Genomic DNA, 26,600 nt, shown 5'->3' on the forward strand with positions numbered 1-26,600 from the left:
TTTTTAAACACTGCAGGGTAGAGTAGCATTTCTGAATAACCTCTCAGGAGATCACACCAGGATAACTGCTGCCCTGTGTTTCTGATCTGTACAGCTGTACAGGGTAAATGAAGTGGCAATTGGTGGCTTGCTTGGATGTGCCAGTATGGGCAGTAATATGGGGATAAAATTGCTCTGTACTGACCAAATTAGAAATGAGTAGCTGAACGTACTTGAATTTATGCCAGTAGTCTTAGTAAGGTAGGGCAGAAACTGAGCAGTGACTTATGAGATCTGTCAACATCACCCAAGAGCTTGTTTTATAAATAATAGTTGACTGGCAGCAGCTCAAAGAGTAAAAGACAGAAAGATTAATCCCCAGTTAAAGGACTTAGCAGCGTTGCTCCTTGTGGAAGAAAGGATCAATTACAAGCGACGAGGTGCCTGTGCAACACGCTGCCGGGAAGCTCGCGGTTGTGCACGCTTTGGAGAGGAAAGGGCTCTGGGGTGAGAAAAGCAACTCACACATTTTTACTGGGACAGGCTGGGAGAGGGAAGTGAGGGGGCTGCTCAGCCAGAGGGACCGCACTGCACGGGAAGCAGCAGCACACAAACCAACCCAGAAGGGCTTTCTGCTGAGCCAGCGTCAGAGCTTCTCACACCGTGAGTGCAGACAAGTGCTACAAACAGTGAGCAAACGTCCACAAAGTACATACATTGGACTTCTGGCTGACACACTTTAACATATAGAACATGCACCTTCCTAAATAACTTCATGAGGCTCATCCAGAGCTGTAGCAAAATCCTGATCTTTTATGGGAAGACCACCGTAGGGAGAAAGAACCAAAAGGCCTGCAAAGAGAAGTTTCTAGTGACTATGAAGTACGCACTTCAAAAGAAAGAAATCAGATTTCTCCATCTGTTTTTACCTAGCACAAAGGAAACACGTTCTTAGGTAATGCACTGAATGATCAGGAAAAATACCCTGACTATTCTTCCAAGCCCTACAGCTGTCAGAGACAAAAATACTAATTTTGCCTTCACTAAATAAATCAGCACCTTAAATAATTCAATCAATTAACAAGACAAGCCTGTAGCTAAAGATATCAACATGAACAATGGGTAGTAAAAATTGGGAGAATTCTCTTTTCTTCCTTCTGAAGGTCTCTGCTGTAAATGTCAGGTGGGAGGCATTATTGTATTATATGCAAATAGCTTTCCTCACTTAGGAAACGTGCCGATACAGGTAATCAAATCCTAGCTATGACCAACCCACTTCAACACAGAGGCAAAGCCTCCCACAACAGGATCCCTCCGGCTATAAATTTTTATACCCTGTGATGAACAACAGTGCTTTATATCCAGAGATCCCACACTTGATCTATCAGCATAACTACTGGTGTTATTTCTGAAAGGCCTAACTGGCCTTTATGAAATTACACAGCTGTATTTCTGCTTATCAGTGATTAACTACCAAGGGCATTGCAAAGACCTAGGTCTTAATGAAGTTCTACAGTCTACCCACTGATTTGCTGAGCACACAGGGTCCCCAAGCAGCAGATAGGTGTTGTTTGATGACAATTTTGCAGAAGCTCAGCAATAGTTTAGCAAAGCACGCACAGCACGAGACCAATGCAGGATAGATAAACCATGGATCTATCAGGTCATCTATTGCCCAAGAACCCAAACTAATAACCATAAAATCACAGAAAGTTCCATTTTCTTTTTGTCATACCCTAAGGCAGATTTCAGCATTCACCTCATCCTGCTCACGACAAAACTCAGGTCAGCTCTCTTTTCCCTTCTTGCGCCTTCTCTACCTGTGAAATGAGGATGAGCCATAGACAATCTGGGCTCCAGGTCTTACATTAGATAGAAGATTAAGCCCTACCTGGTGCTAGAAACATTTTGCATGCTGGAAGACTTGTATCTGCCAGCCTCTCACGATCTCTTTCCTACCAGAGCTAGAAGAAAGAGTTGTTATGACACCAAAGGAGAAAGGAGACAATTTGCTAAGTTATATGCCTGCTTATCATTTCAGTTTAGTTTCCTTTCAGGCTTTGTCACAACTTTGCCATTACTCTCTACAATTTTCTAGAATTGCCATAAAAAAGTCAAAAGTTGCTGCTTTAAAAGAATATTTCAAGGTTGAAGCAATGTTCTAGAGTGAGACACTGCACCCTATAGTTCTTCTTTGGATGCCTGCAATCACCACTGACTCCATTTAAGGAGATGGTAAGCTGGGGAGAAGAGCCATCAGCTGCAGTGGTCAAACGGCCTTTTACTCAGGGAGCTGCACTTGAAAGAAAAAAGGTACAGAAGGGCTGCACATCTACTGTCCTTTTCCTTTTCTTCCAGTTCATCAAAATGTAGCCCCTTTGGGGCTTGTCCTTTGCAAGGCAGATGGTAAATCCACGCAGCAAGTAGCTACACTGTGCCTTTAATGGTAAAGTACAAATAATCACTCATTATCACAAGTATCATGAATTTCATGAATATCATTAAAACACTTTGTCTGTGGACTAACAGATTAACAGAGATTTCAAGCAACCTCCTATTCTGTTACTTTCTATTTAAAAGTAATGAATCCATAACTCAGTTCTGTTAGTCTCCCACTCAGTATTCCCTTAAGCCAGGAGCAATCCTCACAGGGACTTTTACCCAGGGTAAAAGTATTATTTTAAGAGAATAGATAATCCAGCGTGAGATGGAGATTTCCTCCATGGAAACACAGAGGGAAGAAACTGTGAAGTTATTTTGTGAAAGCAGTTTGTTTCATTTGTATTGAACATGAAATTAAATGCTCCAAGCAGCACAGAAAACAGTAATTATCTTCACGTAATATCAGTGACATTTTTCACCGCAGCATGCATGGTGTTGGGTCTTGAGCTACAGCAAAATAAAAAGCAGCCAGGGGGGACTGGCTGAGAGGGAAAGGGGAGGTGTTTGATCTGGCTGCATTGGTTGGTTTGGGGTTTTTTTAATAACTTAAAATTTCATACCCCATCACCTGTCAGGTATTCCTGAACAGGAATTAATCTTCCTTGATGCCTTCTGGTTTGACTCAAGCAATTTAATTCAGAATGCTGATGCTCTTGCTGTAACCAGGCTGGTAGCAGAGCCTTCCAAACCCGTCACCAAGACATTACAGTGATACTGCATCTGATTCTCACCTGAGGTTTTTGAGACACCACCCACTCCAACTGGAATATCAGTCTCTGCAAATTCAGACCTAGAAACATCCACTTCAGGGACTGTGCCCTGCACTCTTCTGCACAGTCTGTGGCATTCCCAGAAGAGAAAATTTCTTACTGGAGGCATAGGCTGTCAGAGAACAAAATAACATTTAATGAGTTGGGAATAAGAAATCTTGCAACATTATTTAAGTATTGTTTAGGATATTTTCCATTCCAGTGACTTAGAGGCAGAGATATAAAGGTAACTGATTTATTTAAAAAATTTTAAAATCTACCAGACTTTCCAGAACACAGAACTCTGGCAACTTTTACTGCTCTTTATCCTTCATTTCCAATGATTTTACAAGCCAAAAGACTTTCTCCTCTCTAAGAGAAGACAGCTGTGTGCTTTACAAGACTCAATAGATTACCCTGCCATGTTTTCTAGGAGATCACAGTGGTTTCAGTGTATCAGGCTGTCCTCAGCTGACAGAAGGCCATAAATCTCCTCTAGATTTACTGCCTCTCCCTCCAGGGAAGGGAGAAATCACCACGAGAAGAAAAGGTTCAAGCACATAAAGGGGGAAATCCATCCAAGCAGGTTCAAGTATCAATATTCAGGACAGGATGGGAAGGGAGGGATCCCTCTGGAGCTCATAGTACAGGCTGTGGATTGCAGGAAGGACATGCTTGCAGCACCTCTTCAGCAAAATCCTTGTTATTTCCAATGGTTTGGTTCCTAAGGGCAGTGACATGAATGAGACAGGCTCATGCTGTGCTGCACTTTCAAGAGAGGTTGCATTTATTTTGTCCATGGGTGGATGCTTCCAGATCCACACACCCAGTGGCAGAAGTTCCATCCATTTCAACAGAATGGAAAAAAATACATGTTTTTAAAGAGAAAAAAAGTCACACACGGCATGGGTAAGCTATGTCCTGTCTCTGTGAAAGCAGAGAAGTAGAAAGAAGGTGCAGGATGCTTGACAGTAGATTGCCATTCATCAAAGCACAAATGTTTACAAACTCAAATTAATATTTTCAAAATGCTAGCACATCACGTAAATAAGCTGAAGCTCTAAGAGCCCTCAAATTTGAAGCCTCACAGTAGGCCATTGCAGGATAGACAATCTGGTTATTTCAAGCAATTGAACCCTGCCAAGATTAACAATATTCAACAAATCAGAGGTGGAAAAGCAAGAACAGGATCAGTACTGATGCTGAGAAAATAGTTTTGCAAACTCTTACACAATGATGAATAAAAGCACTGCTCTAAGAACAGAGCTGTCTGTAAGTCTAATGCTGAACAAGTACATGATGCTCTTAGCAGACAGCACATATTTGTTTACAGACGCTGCAGGAAACAGATCTAAACCTTGACGTGACTTCAGGCTTCCAGCAATTGGCAGTGCCAAATTAAGTTTGTCCTATAATGAACAAGATCTTGGCAAATTCCCCAAGACACAAAGTGCTGAGCAATGGCATCCCTTCAGAAGGAATGACCACAGCCCTCAAGCAGAGATCTGCACCTCGAATCCCCTTGGATCCCAGTCAGTTTGGGACCCCCATGGCCCCCAGGTTCTCATTACAGCATCTGTAGCCCACAGAGGGATGCTCATTTCTGCTCAGTCAGTTCTAGCACAGGGGAATCATTAACTATTCTCCCTGCCCCCTTAGGACTTGAGCAGGCTCTCCTTGCACCTTTGCTGCACAGCAAGAATTAATAACAAGCAGAGCAGAGCCAGAGAGAACCAAAACCCTGCCAGCAGGACCTGTGGGAGGTGCTGAGTCTGAGATAAAGGTGGTGGATGCTCACCTGCTGGATCTACAGAGGCCTGGGAGGAAGACAAGTGCCCTGAGGGTGGATTGGGTGCTGTCCTACTGCTAAGCTCTTTCTTCCCTATCAGAGTGGCAGTGAATATTTTGGCAATTTACAGTGTTGGGCAGACTCCATGGAAAGGAAAAGGGAACACTAAATCTCTGAACCTGACTCTCACATAGACTTAGTCTTCTCATTAATTAATAAACTAGGCTGCAGCTACCCTACCCTCAATTTTTAAGTCGTGATGGGCCAGAGAGGTCCCTTTAGACTGTAAGGGCAGCACAGGAGAAGCAAAGCAGCAATCCTCCAACTGCAGTTTTTAGTAAGCACTCTGTCTGTAGGTTACATAACACGTTCACCTGGACAGATAGATTTCACAGCTAATTACTACAGGCGTGTCTTTATGCATACCCAAATTTAACTATCAGAAAAGGAAAGTCTCAGCAAGTCTCTTAAAAAAAAGTTAAGCCAGTCTGAGTTTTTAAATTGCTATAAGGCTGTTTAAGGATGCTGTTCCAGTCCAGAAAGCTCTGGGGGGGAAAAAAAAATAAACCAGCCCTATCTTCATTTGTAACACAATCTAGTCTTCCATTAAGGGATTTGCTCAAAAAAAAAAATTTAATTTTTGTATCTTTCTCATCTCAGAATAAAAGAAACAAGTTCTTACAAGCATAACACCTGACCACCAAGATTTTGTGAATAGCTATTAAATGTATCCACAAATTGCCTCTTTCATCTGCAAAACACTTTTAGAGCCTTCATTTTCTTACGCATTGCTTCCGTTGGCTGTTTGGTACAGGTCATTCTTCCTCCTCTGAGGCAGCTCAGCTTTGACTGCTCTGATGAGTAACTCCTGCCCAAAGGAGTTTGCTTTCAACTGAGCTCTGCAGAGCAAAGTGATAACCAAAAATGTATACCAGCAGCTCATACTGTTCTACATGCTAGGTGCTCTCCCCCCAGCTGCTGTTACCTCCTGAGCACACAACTGGGATAAGGACTAAGAAGCCTCTTCCTTGCTATCTGACCTTTCATAATACCCTCCCTAGCTGTATTCATGATGGCATGGGTATCCTACGTTGTTTACAGCTGAAAACTGTTTCTTACTGAGCTCCGTATTCTTATGGAGTATATCCTTTGAAACTGCCAAAATTGTCTTCTGAAACAATTTAATTTTTGTAGCTTTGTAGTCTGGTAGTGTAAATCAAGGTAGTTGCCAGTTCTGGTCTATCAAAACAGTCTTAAAAGATGCAAGTTAATTTCTTTCAGGAAAACATATGCTATTCTGTGTTTACAGCAAAACCTAACTGCAGTTACATTCACTTTGCAGACCACATGTAACAGCTGATGCCCAGCTCAGCTATATTCCCTAAGTAAAAGCAAATCTTACAGCATCTGATCTATAAGGAAACACAAGGATTTATTCCCCTTTACATTTCTCTGAGATATTTAAACTCAGGGAATGCTGCTTGTGACAGCTGTCAATGGCTTCCAGGAGCTGGCACCCATTGTATTGAGCAGAGAACAGCATTTCTATGGCAACTGTCACATCACATTTCGAAAAATGGACAAACAAGAAATATTCATCACCTCCTGCATTTTCTATTTTCTCAGTGCCATCTTGTCTTTCCATTCTCCCAACTCTTTAGGGCCAAGATAGGAAGAGAACACCTTTCAGTCAAGCTCTATAGAAGTTTCTGGCTGTTTGACCACTTGGTCATTAAAGCTCTGAGCTGACGCTGCCAGGAGATCTGTATTATTATTCCTGCTTCTCCCACTGGCCACAGCAAGGCACAGCAAGCTATAACTTTGAGTATCCCCCTTTTCCTAGGACATCAGGCTGCCAAGGACATCCAGTTTATCTCTGCCAGAGGTAAACATGGCCAATGCCATCCTAGGCTGGCTGCTACCAACAGCTGCATGGAGGAAGGCTGTGGTTCATCCTCTTTTCCCCATTCTGGAGAAGCCTCCAGAAAGGCATCAGTCATGCTTGTTCTGCTCTTCTAAACATTCCTCTGTAATGCAGCTGGTGTAACACTGGAGAAATGGCTGTATGAGAAGTGCAGACTGACAAGCAGGAGGGGCTGAAGAAATACACGACAGCAGCAACCCCAAGGGGACTGACTGGCCTTTCTTCTGCATATTTGCACCTGTGCTTCCTGAGACTTCAGTGATTTGAATGCAAGGCAAAGCTGCTCAGATTTTAGAGTTTCTGAGGAAGAAACGTAATGATGATTTTTAACAAATACTTCTCTGAAGTAGGAAAAGACCTGAAAATATGGGTTGGTTTTTTTTTTTTCCTTTTCTTCCCAAAATGGCCACTTTAGTATCCCCAGAGAGAGAAAAGTATTTAAAGCATCTTGTGCATATACTCCATTCCCCATTGAAAAGGACTATAAACAGCTACATCTCATTCTGCAGCTCAAACTGGCTATCACAGAAAAGACAGGCAAACAACATGATTCAACCATTCTTACTTTCAAGGTCTTTTTTGAAAAATGTTCAAACTTACACCATTTTCAAGACTGAAACCTGTCAGTCACAACCCCCACATTTCTTCATGCTCTGTTCAAAACACAAGATATGTGATTGCTTCTGTTAAGGAACTTCTACAAATTTTTTCAAAGAATGAGCAAGTTCTGTCTTGTTTCACTCTTTTGTTCAAGTTCTGAATAGCATCAGTGTGCTCAGACTTAGAAACACTGCGCTGACCTGCTCTAAACATGGACAGGCATTGGGACAGATTTTGTGGTTCCAAACTTGCTGTGTACCACATGAACTCTGTTATCAGCTTTGCATACTGTATTTGTACTTGACTTACTCAGCTTACTACTGAAAATGTCATTTAAAATAGTTGTTTTAAACATTTCCATTAGATGCATAATGGATTGCCTAAACCATTAGTCCAGCAAATTAAAAAAAAAAAAAATCATCAAGCCAGTAAAACATGTTTCCTTAGCAAATTTCTCTCCTTATTTGTCCTTAAGGATCATTTACTTTGTATATGTGCACACAAAATCTTTCAGATAATCTCGCTTTCCCCAATCATTTAGCATTAGCTGTATGTGAGGTTATGTTCATTGTATCAATGAAATTGTTTGTCCTTTAGTACTTCCCACCAAAATTAAAGCAGTAAGTCTTGTAATTGCTGCTCTAAAAATAGCTATATATTTATCACCAAAAAAAAAAAAAGGCATTACTAAGAAAATGCATAACACATTTATTGTTGTGCTGCAATGTTACTGCTTCATGCTGCAGCATTATGCTAACCAGCTTTCTTGCACAAATGAGGTTTATAGGATTTGAAATAGAATAAGATAACTAGAGAATTGATATTCTATTAATGAACCAATGCCATTATTGCAGAACTAACATGATTATTGCAGAAACTGTAGCTCATCTATGCTGCACTGTGGTATCCCAGATGGAATTCTAGAGGATTGGACTGTTCTCTAAGGAAAAGAACGCCTGAAGAGGGCCTCCATCATCCTCTAATTCTTAAAATCAACAGGGAATTCACAAGAAGTTCATACGACAAGATTTTATACATATATATATTTCTGTATTTATATAAATATAGATATAAAGTAAGGAAAATTAACATCAATACTCCAGTGTTGTTTGAGAGCACCCACTTACCTGTTGGCTCCTGAGGGCAGGCAATTCTGGGAGCATTTTAAAAGAACTAACCAGTTTGAGGAAGGCCAAGCAGAGGCTGCTGCTCAGGTAGAGCAAGGTGGGCAGTGACACTGTAAAAAGTGAAACTTCCTCTGTTTCTGGGTGCACAGGTCTTAGAAATCTCTGCCAGCCATCCTTTCTGAACACGAAATAACTGCACAGTAACTCCCAAAGTTCTCCTTCCCCATAATACAATGCTGTCACTGCAATGCAGGAGCTTGAGGATGTATGGAGCAGCAATTTGAGGACTCATTAGATAGAAACATTAATTTCATTACTTGATAATTGGGAAAAGTCTTCTGCTAACCAATATTATCAAAAGTGCTATGATGCAGGAAATATTTATGTCTCTCCTACTAAACCAATGCTTCCTACTAGCCTAGTACTTATAACCTTTAAATCCCAAACTCTAGGTCAAAGGAAGAAGCAGAAACTTGCAGTAAATTGTCAGGCAGCACAACTGAATGAACAAGACAACACTAATCTGATGATGAGGGGGTAAAAATTTGATAAGCCTTTCAGAACAGATGTTTCTTCAACAATCCCCCATTATGCTGGCAAAACAGTTAATGAAATTTTGCACCTGGCAAGAAACTTTAAACAGCTCAATTGGACATTTCCTGCAGCAAAGTTTATAAAATGCTTCTGCCTGAACTGAGGAATAAACCTATATAGGATGCTGCTTGACTTAATAAATTTTACACCAATGTAAGAAAACTAGTCTTAACTGAAACTACAGGGAAGCCAGTCTAGCAGCATTCATTACCAAAAGTAACTTTCCGTAACTGTGCAATTACAAAAAATGCTTGGAACAAACATGACTTCAAGCGCAGATGAAGTATCAAAGTCCCTTGAAGCCCATTGCAAGCACCAGCAAATTGAATCAGCTGGGTCATACAGAGAGTGCAAGACACTGTGTACCAGCCTCCCACGGCAGCATCACTCACAACTGCCAGTTTAAAATAATGGCCCAAAGGAGCTTTTCCAAGTTATTCATGGATCACTTAGGAGGAAGGATGTGGCAGTTATTGGAAATTACTCCCAACGGCATTGGTGTGGGAGGAGTGAGGTAACCCAAACCCACATGGGGAGGATGGCTCCAAGCCTGCCCCATTCGACCTCCCCAAAATGCTGTGGGCACAGCAGGGGGAGGCAGCAGGGCAGGAGGAACAGGTGCCTCCTTGCTGCACCTCGCCTGGCCCAGGGCAGGCTGGAATCCACAAGCTGGGAACACCAAGCCATCGTGTCCAAAAGGACCACAGAACAGCTGGGGGGAGATTCCCCACTCCCCTCCATCCCTGACAGCTTTTGCTTTCTCAAGGGCCCATGGCATGCACCAAACTCTCAGAATTCCCACCAGTAACACAGGAGGCAGCAAAGGGTGATTTTATGCAATGTGCCCAGCCCTGGCATCAGGGGTCCCATCTCTGTCTCCAGGTGTCCCTTTCAGGCTGTGCTGTTTCCTCACAAAACCCTACAAGAACTTCTGTTACCACCTCCCCTCCCACCCACCTGTGCTACTCAGAAAGATGCCTGTTCCTTTTTCTTGGGGGGGGTTGTTTTGGGATGTTTTTGTGTGTATAAACACCCCTATATATCTGTATGTTTATAGACATTCTTCAACGTTATATACACACAGCGTTTGCACACAGACACCTTCCTTAGAACTACCACGCAAAGGCTTCACAGTTAAAGTTCTCTGCCTTCAAATGCCAAGGTCTCCCCAGTGATCCCAAATACTCACACATCTGCTGCAATTTCCTTTGAGAGGCACTTCTTTCATCCTGGAGGAAATTTATTAAAACGCTGACTTTTCATTTAGGACACTTTCTAATTAAGTACCAATCTTTAAAGCTTCTGCCTTCTAAGACTTATTGTTCTTTGCACAAGATGAGAAGGCAGTCACAATTCATTGTTTTTATAGAGACACATATTGGTTCAAAAAAAATATATATATATTTAGCAGCTTGCAGTTCCATGTCCTTGAAGTTAGAAGTGCTTTTACAGTTTAATATAGGGAAATAGCCAACTTTTTCTGAGCTAGACACAGGCCTTCAACACATCCCAATGTCCATGATACATTTTAAAGATATATAAATTCTTTGAGATTGTAATTACGTTGTTGAAGACTCACTGAAAGTTCTTTAGCTCCATAAATTGGGCCATTGCCTCACATCTTGTGTTTCCATATTCCCATTTATGAGAGACTGATAACTGCCAATAAGATAAAATCCAAGTGGCACCATATATGATTTTCCAACTAGAAGAGAAAGGGAAAAGGAGAATTTTAATGCCAGAAGTATTACAGGAAAGCACCTATCTCATAAGAGTAACACAAGCAGGCTGAAATGAGCTGAAGCCTAAGTTCTCTTGCTTTTCCACTGAGTTGCCTCCTACAAGGGTGTTAAGACAGCTGGTGAAGCCCAATGGGATAAATTTCCCAGCGATGTCATCTCAGTGTTGACATTACTACAAACATCCTAAAAAGTGCTCCTTGCATGCCCTGCTCTGTTGGTTATCTTCACTGATGAACCACCTCAGCTCTGAAATATTCATGTCATTTCTACAAACTTCTCTGGCCGCTAACACCACAGTGGACGTGATAAATGTTCTGCTTGGAAATCTTATCTGTCAGCTTTCTACCATTGATATCTTGGGCAGGGTTTGTTTCCTTTAGCTCTAGAGGGCCACACTGCACACTACTCTATCTGAGTCAGTCTTCCCAGGCTCCCTTTACAATCAGTGTGGAGCAATAAGCACCCCCAGGCATAATTCACCTGACTCAACTGAGACAGCTACTTGAGGCTGAGAATAACTCTGCCCTAGAGATGACTGCTTCTCTGCGTAGGGTGAGAGTTAAGGAGTAGATGGCTGGATTTAGTCAGTTAAATCCCACCATTTGTGGTTTAAAATGTTACTTCTTCCCAATGTGGAGCATGACACACAGGTAGTGAAATCTCACACAGTCATAAGGGGAGCCTGTATACAATAACCTGCTGGAGAGTTTTTCCTCTAAAGAGCTGCTTTTCTTTTGAGAGTACAGACTCAACATTTCCCAGCAGAAGAAAATCATCAGTTTGCTCTAATTAATGTGGCTGAACATGTGTACTAAAATGGGCTTCCTCCATTTTTCACCCTTATGTTCAGTGATTTGACAGAATACTTCATGCTCTTAGGTGCTTATTTCAATCCAAAACTCTCTGAATAGCACTTGTAGCTAATTGATTTGTCGTAATTTACTTCCAGCTTGCTCTCTAATGCTCCAGCATGGTACTTTTTAATTTTGAACACAGCAGAAGGCCCTCCTGGGAGAAAAGCTTCTCTGAGCTTGCCCATGGGGTTTTCAAGCCACAGTTCACAGATGAAGGGGCAATGGACAAACACCACCTCCAGCCATGCTAGAGGTGCATGAGGCAGCTGTCACTCCCACACACCTCCTGGGTGACTGCTTTTTGTCCTTTTGACCAGTACAGACAAGGAGACAGGGTACTCCCTGAAGCCTGTCCCTTTGGGATTTATAATATGGGTGGCTGCTAGGGCCATTCCTCTCCAGCTTATAAATGGCAGTTTCCCAGAGGGAACAGAGAGAGGTCACTTTGGGAACTATCTGTCCTTCCCAATTCCCAAGTCCAGTGCCAGCAGTGCAAAGACAGACACAGACAGGTTTTATTTTGTCCATACACTCAAGCAAGGTACCACTGTGTAAGAATGAACATCAGCTGTGGATCTTTCTCCAATACCAGGAGCTTAGGCCTAGGGACACCTTTCTCCAATGGAAAAAATTGCTGTTACTTTTAATCCTTCATGTAGCCTCTGCTCAGAAACACAAGCTCAGTGTGCAGCATGGGGGTAAAGCTCAGCCTAAGAGAGGAAGCTGACAATGTTCAGTGTGCTTGAAGGCAGTCTACCAACTACACAGATTGCTCCAACTTTCCTTCCTGAACTTCACATGCATTCGGCCTGAGGTGCCAAGTTCACTAAAGATAATGCCAGATCCCTTTGTGGCAAGGATAATCTAGCCCAGAACAACACTGGTGATGCCTCATCTGGTGCTGGGTCATCTGTCATGCTTGGCAGAAAAGCCTCTTTTCTGGTCCCACTGCGTTCAAACAACAGCTCTTGCCAGCAGCACTGGAATCAAATATGTGCCACAGTTTAACCTCAGCCATGTGAAATGGAAAAGGGATCAAATTTCAAGTTAAGCCCCAAGTTAACTTGAGAAGGAGGAGATTACAGCCCTTTGAAGCACAGTTTTCAGCCACACTCTGGTTTCTGGAACAAAAATATTTTCTTAATAGAAAATATAAAACTTGGAAAGAAATTCTACAAAAATTTTCATTCACAAATACATCCTTGCACTACACCTTTTTATGTAAGAGATTCTCGACCTGTACCTCTGCCTTGGCTAGAAGAAAACCCAAGGGCCTCCTTCTGCCTATTACCCTGAAGCACACAAAGAAGTACTTAGTCAAAGAATTTTTCCACTGGCTTTACTTGGAGAGAAGTTTACAGCTGCTGGCCAGCTAAACTGTCTTTAAGTTACTTACACTCTGCTCTCTTGTTCACTAGCAACTAAGAAAATTACTGCAGCCTTATACAAGTCATGGTGAACATTTTGATTTGCCACGTCTGAATCCCTGCTCTTAGAATTTTAAGGCACTTAGATGGCTTCTCCTGAGAGGAGGCACCTTTTGGCAGGGGAATTGTGATGGATCAATTAACAGGAGCAATCAGCATGTGATTTCAGCTCACCCTGTGCATCAAGGCTCCCAAGCACTGGTACAAAGTGCTTGCACCCTGGACTCCAGCTTGCACCTTCAAAAACCCTTCTACACTACCACACCTGGGTGAAACCATAATTGCTTTATAAGATGATAAACTTCATAAATGCAAAGTGCCACCGAAACCAGCATGTCATTCTTAATGGTAAGCTCCCTGTCTCAGACAGATTCTCAGCATCCTACACACCCATCACGTTTCCATATGGCTCTCCAGGCTTAATAAATCACCCCGTGAAGTTCAAGCAGGAGCTCACAAAGTCCTCTGTAACCTTTCAGCGTGCTTAGGCTGGATTTCTACCTGACAGATCAGAAGCAGTGGACCTGAGAAGCAAAGCTCCTCCCCAGGAGATGCATCAGGAAGGATTAGCTGCTGGGTTCTCTGCTGCAGAACTAATGGATGGTGCTCATTGCTCAGACTCCTTGCAGACTGGGAAATGTGACCAACTCGCTGCTGCCAAGGGGTATGGATTGGGGGAAAGGCAGCCAAATGGGAGCATTTGGTCAAATTGCACAGAAAGATGCCCTAAAAGCTCTATGAACCAGGGGTCTGAGCTCGGCTTTACTTTAAGACACTTTTGCCACTAGAGCAAAAGAAAAGTACTTATTCTATCTCTCCTGTGGCATTAAGTCATCCATTTTTTACATTTCTTTGCAGCTAAAGCAAAAAGGCAAAATCTTGTCTTTAACTTCACTGGTGTCTGTGTTTCTAGTTGATGAGGAAGGAAATGGGAGGCCAGGAAATGTGCAACTTCCCTCCCTACTTCTAGACACTCTATTGCTGATATTATCAAACATCTGAGTGGTTAATTAAAAAAAAAAAAAAAAACAAAAAACAACAACAAAAAAATCAATTTAAGTGCCATGGGTTGCTGGCAATCCAGAAGTCCAAACACATGAAAAATGGATAATTAAAATTATATGCATGTGAATTTTCTGTTGCCACTCATCAATAGTGTCATAATTCTATGTGCTGAAAGAAGGACTATGTCTCCTCGATAGAGAAGGTTTATTTCATTAAATCCATATACACAGGTAGGAAAATTGCTGTAGTGTCTAGATGAACAGGTGCACCATTAAGCCTAAGTATTGAAAATACAATTAAACAGGCAAATACAGTTCCTGACACAGTGTTTGCAATATATTAGAGTAGGCAAATACTATTTAACTACACTTAATTCCTTTAAATCACATCCATTTTAGATACTTAGCTATAACATTTCCTAAGGTTGCGACTCATTTGATTTAAATATCTAGGCAAGATGAAATGTTCTTTAAAGGTATACAGGAAATCACCTAGATGCTGAAAGGCTTTCTCAAGAAATTGGTGCATGCAGTTCTTTATCCAGTTTCATGGAAAATAGGAGATCTTTATGAGCTTTTCTCTGGTCATAAACAGAGCTTTAGGAAAAGCAAGCAGCTGAATCTATGACTTTTGGCTGAAGTGAATAAATAAGGTAGTATGGTTGTTGTTTTTTGAAAAACTCTCCTATATATGACTGCAGCATTAGCACTAAAAGCTTCTTTATAGCCAATAAAATATAATTTCTAACCACACAAAACCAGGTCCAGAAGGAGGCATGTGGATTCCTCACTCCCTACCAACTGAATTGTTAATTCTCTAGAATCTGAAGCATGCATATAGGAATAAAAATATCCTGATTGAACAGGACACAGAATTTGAACATGCCTTTAATGTTCTGATCAAATGGCAGTAGAATTTTAAATGAAAAGCAAAGGCTTGAAACGGCAAGAACTGCTCAGAGTGATATTTTTACTGTAGTTAGAAGAAAGTTCCTGTGCTCATCAGTCTCTTGTTTTGATAGATAAGTGATCCAAATAGTGCTCTCCCAGCAGTCCCAAGCAGCATTTGTGACATTCTTAAAGGCAGTTACTTTTAAGACTACCTGCTCTGAGGCCACACAGATAAATACTTAATAACACAGCTTATGAAAAGTTTTCAAAGTCGATTGCCTTTCCTCTGACACACCTTTCGCTGGTTTTACATAACTGCTTTTAAAGTCCAAGTGCAGTAAACATCATCCATGGTGAACTAAGAATATAAAAAGACCTATTCCCACATATAAGCCATTGCAATCTATAACACCACTTTTATTAGCAACCTGCAATGCAGCCAACACAAGGAGAGGAAGAAGCCTGAAGAAGTAACTGCTGTTATTATTATTGTTCTTATGAGCGTCTCATACAGTTGCAGTCAAAAATCCAAATACTTCCTTCAGTTTCAGACTGGAAAATAACTTTGTCGTGCCACAGAGTCAAGGAAATTAAGAGCCCCCTGCTATCAATTTCCTAAACGGATGTCTCTCCTCAGCAATTATTCTGCAGACTCCTGTTAGCATAATACTGTCACTGACGCAGCCCAGCTTCCCTCTCCGGCATACTTCTCACCCACACAAAAACTCAAGAAAGCACACTCCCATCAGTTAAAAAAAGGTCAAAAGCACCTCTTCCCTACTCTTACATGTGAGCAAAAGAGGAGCCACAAAGACACCAACTTCTTGTAATTCAAAGACAGCTCAATGTCCTCCTTCCGGGTATTCTGTAACAATAATCATGGCAGTAAAAGATGTTTAATCATATTAGGCTGGAAAAAATGCATTACTAAGTAGCAATCAAAGAGCTCTTATCTTAAAACCTATTAAGGCTTACAGACCCTAAGCCTTCATCTGGCAATTGTTCAGCCAGACATAGAAAACCATGTATGAGACCATCAGTGGCACAGGGTAAGGAACACTGGCTGGAGTGCATCTCTTTTTCCAGATGTAAAGAAATTACTGGGAGAAAAGGACTGATAAATAATTGCCTTGTGTTCAAAGCATCTGATGAACAAACCCCCTTTTGGCTGCATTTCATTATGCAAATAGGAGGGGATGACAGAAGAAGAAAGGAGGACCTGCTGTGTCCCTGAACAACTGATAGCAGCTCCCTGAGGCTTCAGCTATTCACTGCTTCAGAGACCCAAACTTCTAATCATCACTTGTCTTTTAAAAGGTTACCTCGAGCAAAGTGCAAGCATTTGACTGTGCTGACACCTGTAAATACTGAGCATTGCTATTTTTGAGTGGTTCTGCAGCACAGCTTTCTGGGGGTCACTACTGGCACTCCACACCACGGCATCTGAGCAACCTTTGATGAAATTAAACGGCTGTAATTAAACTAGCCCACACTCAGGCTGAACGAAGAACAACTGGAAGCTGTAACAGATTATTTGAGTTGGATACTTTCTAGCCTAAGTGCATTTTACACCTTAATTCAATCTTTCCATCCCAGGACTGTCCGCAGAGCTGACAGTTTTCAGTATATTTACGAAGCACAAGTGCTGGATTGTCCATTTTACACACAGAGACACTGAAGTCATTCACTCACCAAGATCTCCTAGTACCTCATGAAGCATGATTTCCTAGCAGCCACCAAGGAACATCAGGGATCCCACCACCCTGCTTGGCACCAGCTGCTGGACATTGCAGGGCACGTGGGATCCTGGGCATGCCAGGTGGATACCATGGTGGCAAGGAGGTGCCCTGGTACAGAAGACAGAAATCAGTTCAGGGAGGCAGGAAGGGGCGAGCATGGTTGCTTGATTTGTATTGGCCTTCCCCCATATCCAACAAGGACCTTTATAAAACAAATTTGGCACCAATATCAGCTCCTAACTGAATATCAACCTCTAGCATTTAAACAGATTCATCTGTTTCACAAGCCTGAAGAGGCACATTTTGACACAGTTCTGTAAATCAGGCAGAGGCAAACCAAGAAGGGCAGCCAAGTTCTCTGAGTTGGGCAGAGGCAGCTGCTTCTGCCTGGGATTGCCCACATGGACAGCAGCTCCACCACTCCTGCTGCAGCATCCACACAAAGAACATAATTCCTTCCTGCCACCCAACTCCAGCACTGCTCACTACAGGAAAAGTAATTATCTGTTAATCATCACAGAAGTCAGAAGCCAACATAAAAGCAGCAGTTATATAAAACCCCACACATACAACAACAGACCACGTACGGTACCCATTTATCTAAATTAAAATCTTTATCCATTTCAGCGTAATAAGGAGCATAAACCTACTGATCCCATTAAATACAGCTGAAAAACATCTTACAGCAATGCTTTTCATCATAACAAAAGGTCAATCTAATGATCCTGTGCCATATTTGATGGTTCTAAGACATAGTCAAATTTTATTTGGGGGGGTTGGTTTGTTGTCGTGGTTTTTTGTTGTTTTCTGTTTGGTTGTTTTTTTCTTAGGCTTGGGGGGTTTTTTGCTTCTTTCTTCAGTGCTCTTCTGCACCTGCTTTCCACAAAATATCTTATCTCCAACTGAGATAAGAGAAACCTTCATGGTATTTAAAAGTCTGCAGCATTTTTTCCACTACTAGCTGAAAATAATAGGGAAGCAAGGACTTCAGGTCATTGGAGCATTTTTACCTCCTACAATATTACCTCGAATCACAAACTTTCTGGGACCTCCTATACTGTCTGTTATAGGGGTTTTTTTCAAACTACAATTTGGATTTGGACTAGCATAGTTGATGAATAAGTGGTTATGTGCTTTTGCAGTTTTCTTCCATGTAGTGCTGCCTATTATCTAGCAAATAGAGAATATTGACAATCAATATTGTGGTCAAACCAGGTCATACTGCAGTAATCAAAAGAAAATGTGTAAGTGCATAACACAGTGTTATTTCCCACACAACAAATTCAAAGATTTTAAGATAAAGTTTGTTGCACAGCCTAAATTAGATCCTAATTTTTTTTTCTTTTCATTAGGAGGCATTATCAGAAACAGAGAGAACAAAGAAACCCAAGTAAACTCTTTGCTGGTGGAAAATACTTCAATTGCTTGCCTGGGTCTAAAACAATCCATTTGAATTATCAGAAAGGATAATAATCGTGCAATAGAGCTCAAGTAACAGCAGAGCCAAAAGCTGTAGCTAATGGTGTTGGAACTTTTCAACCTCAAATCCCAGAGCTAAGCAAGTGCAAACAGATGGAGCTTCCAAGTAAAAATACATATAATTTCTTCGAATGCTGGCAATCTCATTCATTTTTACTGTTCCAACAGCTGGTGATCTGGCTATTTCTCTTCACTCTTTTTTGAAGCCTTAGATACTCAGGTCAAGTGATTAGAGAGAGCATCCTCCTAATGTATGCATCTATAACCACCTTTGCTTTTCTAAGAAAGCCTCTAAACCCTGGGACTAGGAGGGACAATAATGGATATATATGAACTAGTTACACCCTAAAGATCGTGAATCAAGAAACAAAGAGGGAAAAGAATGACAGAATGCAATGTCAGCATTTAGTGGCCAAACATGGGAAAAATTGAAATGAGGAAAAAAACCCCGAGGGATTATACAGGAGTGGGCACTTCCCTGAATCTGTTCATTGCTCCTTTCCAGAAGGGTTAACATTTTTACATTCTTCAGCTTCAAAGAGCAAGGAAGCATTTTGAACACTGAGGAAATGGAGTTTTCAATTATGACTCCTTAAAATAGAAAATACAGAAGTGATGGGAAAAAATATGATGCAATATACACATGTGCACCTACACAAGGACAATGTGAGAACCTGCACTACAGTTCTCATTGCTTGTCAAGAGTACATTGATGTTAAAGAGTTAAAAGCCTTATTCCATAAGTTACAGGAGCTTCAAAGGTTAAAATTGAAAAAGCGCTTTTGAGCAAACAGCTTTGAAGTTATAATTTGGTCTTTTCCAATCCCCTGGTAGAAAAAATAGTTTTTCATGGTATAGCCCATAGAGAAATGCTGCAGTTTCCCAATGTGACAATTGGGCTGTAAGCAATCCAGGGAAATCCAGCATTTCCAACAGTGCTGCTCCCATACATAACAAACAGGCCAGATCATGCAGAAGCAAGGGCTCACCTTTGATTTTTCCAGGCCTGTTCCAGTCTCTGAAGATCAGCACTTTAACCACTTGCCTCTGTCCTTTACTCTTGCTTTTTACCATGTTATTATGTGAAAGCACATCTTACAATCTTGATGTCTCTCAGAAACGACAGGGGCCATGGAAAGCCTGCAATTGCAGAGAATCCACTGAGGTTTTCTGAACTCTCCTGCAGCAGTTCAGAGCACTGATGTGCCTTCTGTGGACTTGGGCAATTAGACACAGTCTATTTAATGCTTCTCTCCACCACCAAACTAATATTTCATGTTATCATGTGCAAGTACTGTCAAACAGCTTTTTTTAAAGAGTCATTGTGAAATACACTGAGATACATTGCAAGCGTGCACCAAGTTTTCAAAGAAATATTCTTATCAAATAAAAACACAAAGTTCATTTTCTCAGCATAAAACTTAAGGAGAAATCAGCTGCTAGGAATATTTCTTCTTTATGTTATGATTACAATCTAAATCTAAAAGTTAGATTTGCACATGCCTCTTTTGAAACTGCATAGATTTTTCTTACTCAGGAAACAAAGAGCTGAAGTGCTGCCTACAAGAATCCCTAGGACAAAGTTGTACCTAAACTTTTATTCAGCGCTGAAGGCTTTAAATAAAACAAAGTTTCATTTTAGAAGGTCTTAGAAAGCCAACGTCGATAGATTCTCAAAGGAAAAAAAACAAATCAACAACAGTAAAAAAAAAAAAAAAAAAAAAAAAAAAAAAAAAAAAAAAGTTGAAACTTTGGAAATACTTCCTTAGGCTATCATTTTGAGATTCTTTAACTGCTTTATCAATGAGAAGTTTTGGGGATCAACTGAAGCTGGGTGATCATCTTAGAAAATGATAATCTGTATTGAATTCCTGGGACAACTATAAGGTTGGTTTTCATAATTAATTCTGAGTCATCTATTTAAATTTTAAGGAGCCATTCACAGTCATCTGTGCTGTGTGTCAAGTGTCACAACTACATCTGAATTATGCAAAGGAAAAAAGTCGTGTGTGACAGTCTGTTATTTTCCTATCAGAAATAAAAATGAGTTCACAAAGCATTAGAGGGCTTGAGAGCTGATTTAGTAATCACAGCATCTACAACAAGAGACCTGGCAGATCCAGGAAGCTTCCTAAGGAAGATAAATCCTTATTTCTGTGTTTGGACACTTTTTACACACTGTCCTGCTGCTACAAGCTTTCTGGAAAGTGTTGTACCCCTAAAAATATACCCAAGGCTGAATGTTTCCAGGAATTATTCGTCAAGCTGTGATGGCAGCTGACCACAGAGACAGTTATTATCTGCCAAAATAAGATCTTGGGAGATTTTGCTGGGCTCCCAGTCCTGACCACACACAAGTCATTTCCAGACCAGCTGCCAGTCTGGGCTGGTGGCAGCTGCTCCAGTTTGCCTTCCTTTTATCCTTGCTGCTGCAGACACTCACTGAGCCAAGGAAACCTGCCAGAAATCTCAGAAATCCCACACGCTGACTTCCACCGCCCCGCGTGGATGTGCTACTTGATACATCTTAGTTCTTCAAAGAAATTGCTGTATTTGTGTCATTTCAATGCAATTCAGCAGCAGTGTGGGATACAGACACATCCAAATACTAAGCAGTGGTTACCCCAGCACCCCTCCTTCCCAGCCATTCCACTTCCTTCAAGTGCTCCTCACAACCCTTCCATGTGATGTCCTCTCCCGTCTCCACAGCTCTCCTCACCACACACTTGGCTTCATAGGACTTATTCTGCCTAATACCGGTGCTTTTAAAGAGAATCACATTGCAGTGCAATAAGAAACTGAAGTAAAGAGAAAGGCATGCTCAAGAGCTGCAGAGTAGTTGGAAACTCTGAAAAGAAGGAAAGCTAAAGCCCAATCTGCACTCAAGAAGCTTTGCCAGCATAGCTGCATCCCAGATCTCAAGACGCAGATGGTTTAAACAGCCCTTGAAAAAATGGGGTTTCTGCCATTAGCATTTATGCCAATTCACTGAGTGAACATAATTCTTCTGCCTAAAATATTCAGTTGTGTCAATGCTAGGATTTAAATCCCTAAAAAAAAAAATAAGTAAAACCAAACAAACAGGGGGAAAAAAAAGAAAAAAACCAAAACAAAACAAAAACACCACACAAATGGAAAAGCACACGAAAGTGGCAAATGAGGGCTTCCTGGTTATCCTGTGGTGCTCATGGAAAATCTGATCAGCTACCTGTCCACATTAATGCTCTGCCTCCATGCAGGAGAAAGCAGTAACAAGAATAGTTGCCTGTATTGTATTACCAACACTGCAATTACTGCCCCCTATGCAGAGTATAGCAAAAACCATGTCCTCTTCAGTATAAACCTAAGTCGGAAGGCACAAAATCTGAATCTTAGAAAGACAGCCCCCAACCTAAGTGTACAAGTTATCAAGGCAAGTGGAAGTCATCACAGCAAGACAGGCTGGCATCCTCTGGCAGAAAAGCATTGTCTGAAAGAAAAAAACAAACATTCCTCCATAACAAAATCCTGTGCTGTGGATGCATCACTTTGAGGAAGCTTTCCACAAATTCTTCCTGCTTTTCTGGCAGCTTTCCTCTCTGTCTTTCCCTTGGAGACTGAGCAAAAAAAAGAAAACATTCTGAGTTCTACTTCCTTTAAAAGATTGATGCTCTTAATAGCCCACCCTCTTCCAAAATCATCAGCTTTAAGAACTGTTTTGTTTGTTTTGCTTGAAGTACTTCTTGGCCAGGGCTACATGCACATCATTCAGGGGAAATAGCCTGAATTGTCTCAGTTAGTCCTGATAAAGGAAATGTTAGAGAAGTGCTGTTTAACAAAACCCAGTGCAGAGCTTACATCTGATAGGGTTATCCCATGCCATACAGATAATAAGATCAAGGGAAAAAGACCTTCAGCCTCCAAGATGATCAGGTGAGGACTAGAACAAAGACAAATGACAATGGGAAATATGCAGTAAGACAAATATTATCTAAAATAGCATCAGTCTCCAAAAACTAGTCAGAGATGAGATTAAAGATTAAGTGAATTTTGCCATCTCACCTAATTCTAAGTGATCAGCCACAGACTTGTGCTGTTCTTGTGCCACACAGAATCCCAGAGGAGGAGCATGGGGACGTGTTGCCTTCACTCCTCTTTCACCAAACTCTTCTGAGACAAATTCTCCCTCAAAGCTGTCCTGGTGATCATACAGCAGAAAAATAATTCCCCAGCTGTTGGACATATGTATAGTTTGAAAAATATGTTTTCTTACAATATAGATTGAAATAGAGATCATTTCCAGGCACACATTTGAAAATATTGATTGTTTTGTTACTGAAACTCCTTGTAAAATAGTTTCAGAGGGAGGCCTGTCAGTGAAGGAGGTTTGAGACTTACAGCTGCACACACAAGGGTTTTCAGAGGGCTGTCAAAGAACACGTGGCCTCAAAGCATAAGGATGAGTGGGAAGTGGGAGAAGCAAGGTTGCATTTTATGACAGTTCAAGTGAACTAAAACTGCCTCTCAACCTCCTTGCTCCAGCACTGCATTGTGATTCCCATGGGTTCCTTACCTGAAAAGGCAGTATTTTGGAACACAAGCAAAGCCATTCTGCATTTTCAACCCTGTGTACAAATTTAGTCGATAACAATGAAAACAAGCCACTCCTCCCTAGTAACAAACTAGTGGCGCAAACCAGATTAAAAAAATGGGTGATTAGTCACTTCTTTGATTCACTGCAAATCCAAAAAAAAAAAAAAAAAAAAGAAAAACTCCTTCAGATAAAAACAAAGAGAGGAACCTTCAACAGGACTAAAATAAAAATTTTAAACATCTCTTCCTAATACATAAAATTTTTGGTTGAATGGAACATTTCAGGCCATGTTAGATCCAAACTAAACAAAGAATGGATGCCAAAGAGTAAGGGGATAGGAAGTGGGTGGCCCACTTATGATAGGGAGGGCTCAAGTCCAGATCCCAACCACAAGTCCAAGGGGATATGTGCCTCTAAGGACAGGACGGTGACCACATGTTTACATGGGATTTTGTCTGTATGGAACACTGGCCATCGTGATAGTGCCATTCTGCTCAGCGTGGAGCTCGCACTGCAGGATGGGGTGCTCAGACTCTATTTCTCACATATATTTATTTACACAGCTATGAACATCAGCAGCAGAAAGGACTGCAGGAAGCAGCTCCCATGGGCACCATTGTCCAGGACCTGATCCTCTGGGGCTCTTCCACAACATGTACAACACAACAGACAACTAGCCAGGCCATTATTCTGAGAGGACTGGACCAGGAATTCAGGCCAGCCTCAAATAAGAGAGGAAACCAAATCCCTTCAGCTAGTGAATTATAGAAACAAATCACTGTCATCTCTTCTGGAGAATTATGAATAGGGGAACAAATTTTCTCTCTCCAGCCAAAAATTATCAAATCATAACAGGTTCACTCTGTGACCACCCAAGAACTGAAGCTGGATTTGGTAGTCATGTGTTATATAAGCAAGTCCATCATCCTGTGTTCTTGCTGCTTCTCCTTCCCTTCCGCCCAGAAGCTGGCTTGCCTCCCCCCCACACCCCTCAGCTAGATTAAAACAGATGGCAGAGGGACATGAAGTAAGGAGCAAACACGGGCGAGTGACTAATTTTCCAAAAGGAGACAGAAAGCCAAACCTTAGCTTCAACATTAGAAGCAGCAAGGAATGCATAATTACCCTCTGAACATCACATTCTTCCACATAAGCAGATGCAGTGGTTGCTACAGATAGGATGACAACAAGCAGGGGAGGGATCCTCCTGACAAGCAGCCTGGGACTACACTGCAGTCCTAGAGACACAAGCAGAGAGCATGGCAAAGGAATCACAGCCTAACCCATGCAGCAGTCTTGCTCCTCAGAGAGGTTTGGCTGAGTGCTCTGCTCATGGTTACCCAGCTGAGCTTAAAGCCCAAGTGGCATCTTCCCAGCTGCAGTGACACCTTTGAAATACCAGAGGCAAGGAGGAGCTGCCCTGCTGTGAGAGAGGCATGGGAATCTCTGTTCTGTGGGGTTGTCATGTTTGGGCTTGAGGAGTCTGGTATTTTACAGATGGGAGAGCATGGAGTGCTTGGTAATGCTCATGAAGTAAAGAAGCAAGGACCAAAGCCTCCTGGAGGGAGATGTGTCAGAGGAGTTTGTACAGTAGGAAACATCCAGGTGAGTTAATTACACCTGGAAGATGAGGACAGAGCTATTCCAGTGCCCCTCTTTTACCAGGGAGCACTGTCTTCATTCCAACCTTGCTGGAGTTGGTGCTTGCATCTCTCTTGCTGGCATCCAGTGGCAGAGGGCAAATTCCCCTTCCCTGGCAGCTCGAGCAAGGCTTCAGACTTTGCATTTCAGCTGCTTCAGTGGAAGCACTACCTACCTCTGTTGGTTTTGCTCCAGCAACAATAACATGACAGAGCAGACATTTGGGGCGGTAATTTTCAGGGCTAAGTCTATCAGACTTTGTCACTTCAGCCATTTGGGGTTATTTCTGCTGGCTGAAAGAATTTAAAGAGACATCCAGAAAATTAAAGCAAGCATAACCTTTGTTGTGTCTGACACAAAGCACACTGCAGTACATCATTTTGCCAACAGAAGGACTTTTAAGACTGTATCACAGCTAAGAAAAGCACGAAATCCAGAGTCAAGGCACAGAAATGGACTTTCCTTTGCCATTCTGTAAGAAATCAAAGTGCTGTGCTCAGACCTGGAGGTACCTATTTTCCAGGACTCAGATTTGTTTCCTTCATGTATCATATTGATATTCAGGGCATGCTACAAAGCATATTTATTTGCCCATGCTTCTCCTGAGGCATGCTTGGGAGACAGAATTCCACATTATCTTTAGTCGATATTAGTTCAATTGATTTATCTGTAATTTTTTAGGTATTTGTCACCTGTGTTTCTAGGTCTGTTGTGACCTTTTACAAGTGGAAATTATAAATAACTCCAGTTTGTGCAGACTCATACAGCAAAACCTAAACAGCTTTTAAGATATTCCTCCAGTTGCTGATACATTTCAGGTCCAGAATGTGCTCAGTCCCATGGACTGGACAGGCAAACAGGGAATCCAAAGCATTACTTCAGCATGCATATTCAAATATTTGCTGACAGATTAAGAACTGGAAATAACTCTACCTCTAAGTTAAATTGCAGATATGGGGGGGGGGGGGGGGGGGGGGGGGGGAGAGAAAAAATGGGTTTTAAGCATGCAGAAATGCAGACTGGCTAAGGAGAGCTGGCAACCTTGTAATTTCTGCTTCACACTTCAGTCTGCTGACAGACATCCACTTTGCATTCCAGGAAAGGCAGGTTTGCTGCAGCAGCCTTCAGCTGGCAAGGAACTTCTCTTACAAACCTTCCCTGCCTTGTCCCAGGGATGCACTGTGGCTTTAGGAGCCTTAGCAAGAGTTATGGGGAGGAAAGAATTTAAGGACACCAAGAATCAAGTGAAAGTGTCCCTCTACCCTCCCTCCTCTATTGGGATGCCAGGGCTCAAGCTCAAAGTACGTGTCCCCTATCAGATCCAAGTACAAAGATCCTTTTAATCCAAAGGAGCAATATTTCCCTCTGGTCACACTTAATACGATGGATCAAGATAATTGTCATTAGTACATCACTTGGTTAGTATCTAAACACACACAGTGACATTAGGAAGGATTTTTACAAGCTTATAAAGCCCTATAAAAATTTTAGATCTCAAACAAAGCTGGCACTACTTTATCCTTCTGTGGTTATTTTAGCCGTATCTTCAGTGAGGATCTGGTTGGCCTATACAGAAACAGGTGATGAAAACAAAATAGCTGAAAACAAGTGTAGTCTTCCCTTTCATCAGGAAAAGAAGTTTGTAGGATCAGTGTGCACAGAACAAGAAAGCTGGGCCTTTCCAACTGGCTTGCAGGTCAGGGTGGCCAAGAGAGCAAGGGATTCCTGCTGGCAAGTGAAATGTTTCATTCCAAAGCCAGCTGAAGCCTGGTGGAAGGTGGAAAAGCAGGAGCTTTCTCTGCCCCTGGCGCAACTTTGTGTTTACTTAAAGCACAAAGGCTGCCTGCAGCGGATTAAATATCCTAAATTCAATCCCTGGCTCATTTTGCTGTCTGACTACTGTCACTGTTTTTTAATTAAGACACATTTTGCTAATGAACCCACATGGAAAAGAAGCAAACACCTTCTCCCACCCCTCCCCGTACACTCAGAAAACTTGTATTTGAAGGCAGTACTTCATCCCTAACCAGCAAGTTTTCTCCCTGC

At 41.7% G+C, this 26,600-nt stretch overlaps 1 protein-coding gene and 1 long non-coding RNA gene across 4 annotated transcripts in view; one reads left to right on the forward strand and one right to left on the reverse strand.

Annotated features, from left to right (window-relative positions):
• Positions 1-26,600, forward strand: part of HTR1F (5-hydroxytryptamine receptor 1F) — a 105,196-nt gene that overhangs the window by 71,211 nt on the left and 7,385 nt on the right. The gene's annotated exons all lie outside the window — the stretch shown is intronic.
• Positions 1-26,600, reverse strand: part of LOC138115339 (uncharacterized) — a 65,902-nt gene that overhangs the window by 20,740 nt on the left and 18,562 nt on the right. For 2 of the 3 annotated variants that reach the window (XR_011153262.1, XR_011153256.1), the window contains exon 2: positions 3,153-3,303. This is a non-coding gene — a long non-coding RNA (uncharacterized lncRNA). Of the gene's footprint in view, positions 1-3,152; positions 3,304-19,329; positions 19,481-26,600 lie in introns of all 3 variants that reach the window. The other variant, XR_011153268.1, reaches the window with a different exon arrangement.

Source organism: Aphelocoma coerulescens, chromosome 1 (genome assembly GCF_041296385.1).
Source record: "Aphelocoma coerulescens isolate FSJ_1873_10779 chromosome 1, UR_Acoe_1.0, whole genome shotgun sequence".
Taxonomy (NCBI): Eukaryota; Metazoa; Chordata; class Aves; order Passeriformes; family Corvidae; genus Aphelocoma; species Aphelocoma coerulescens.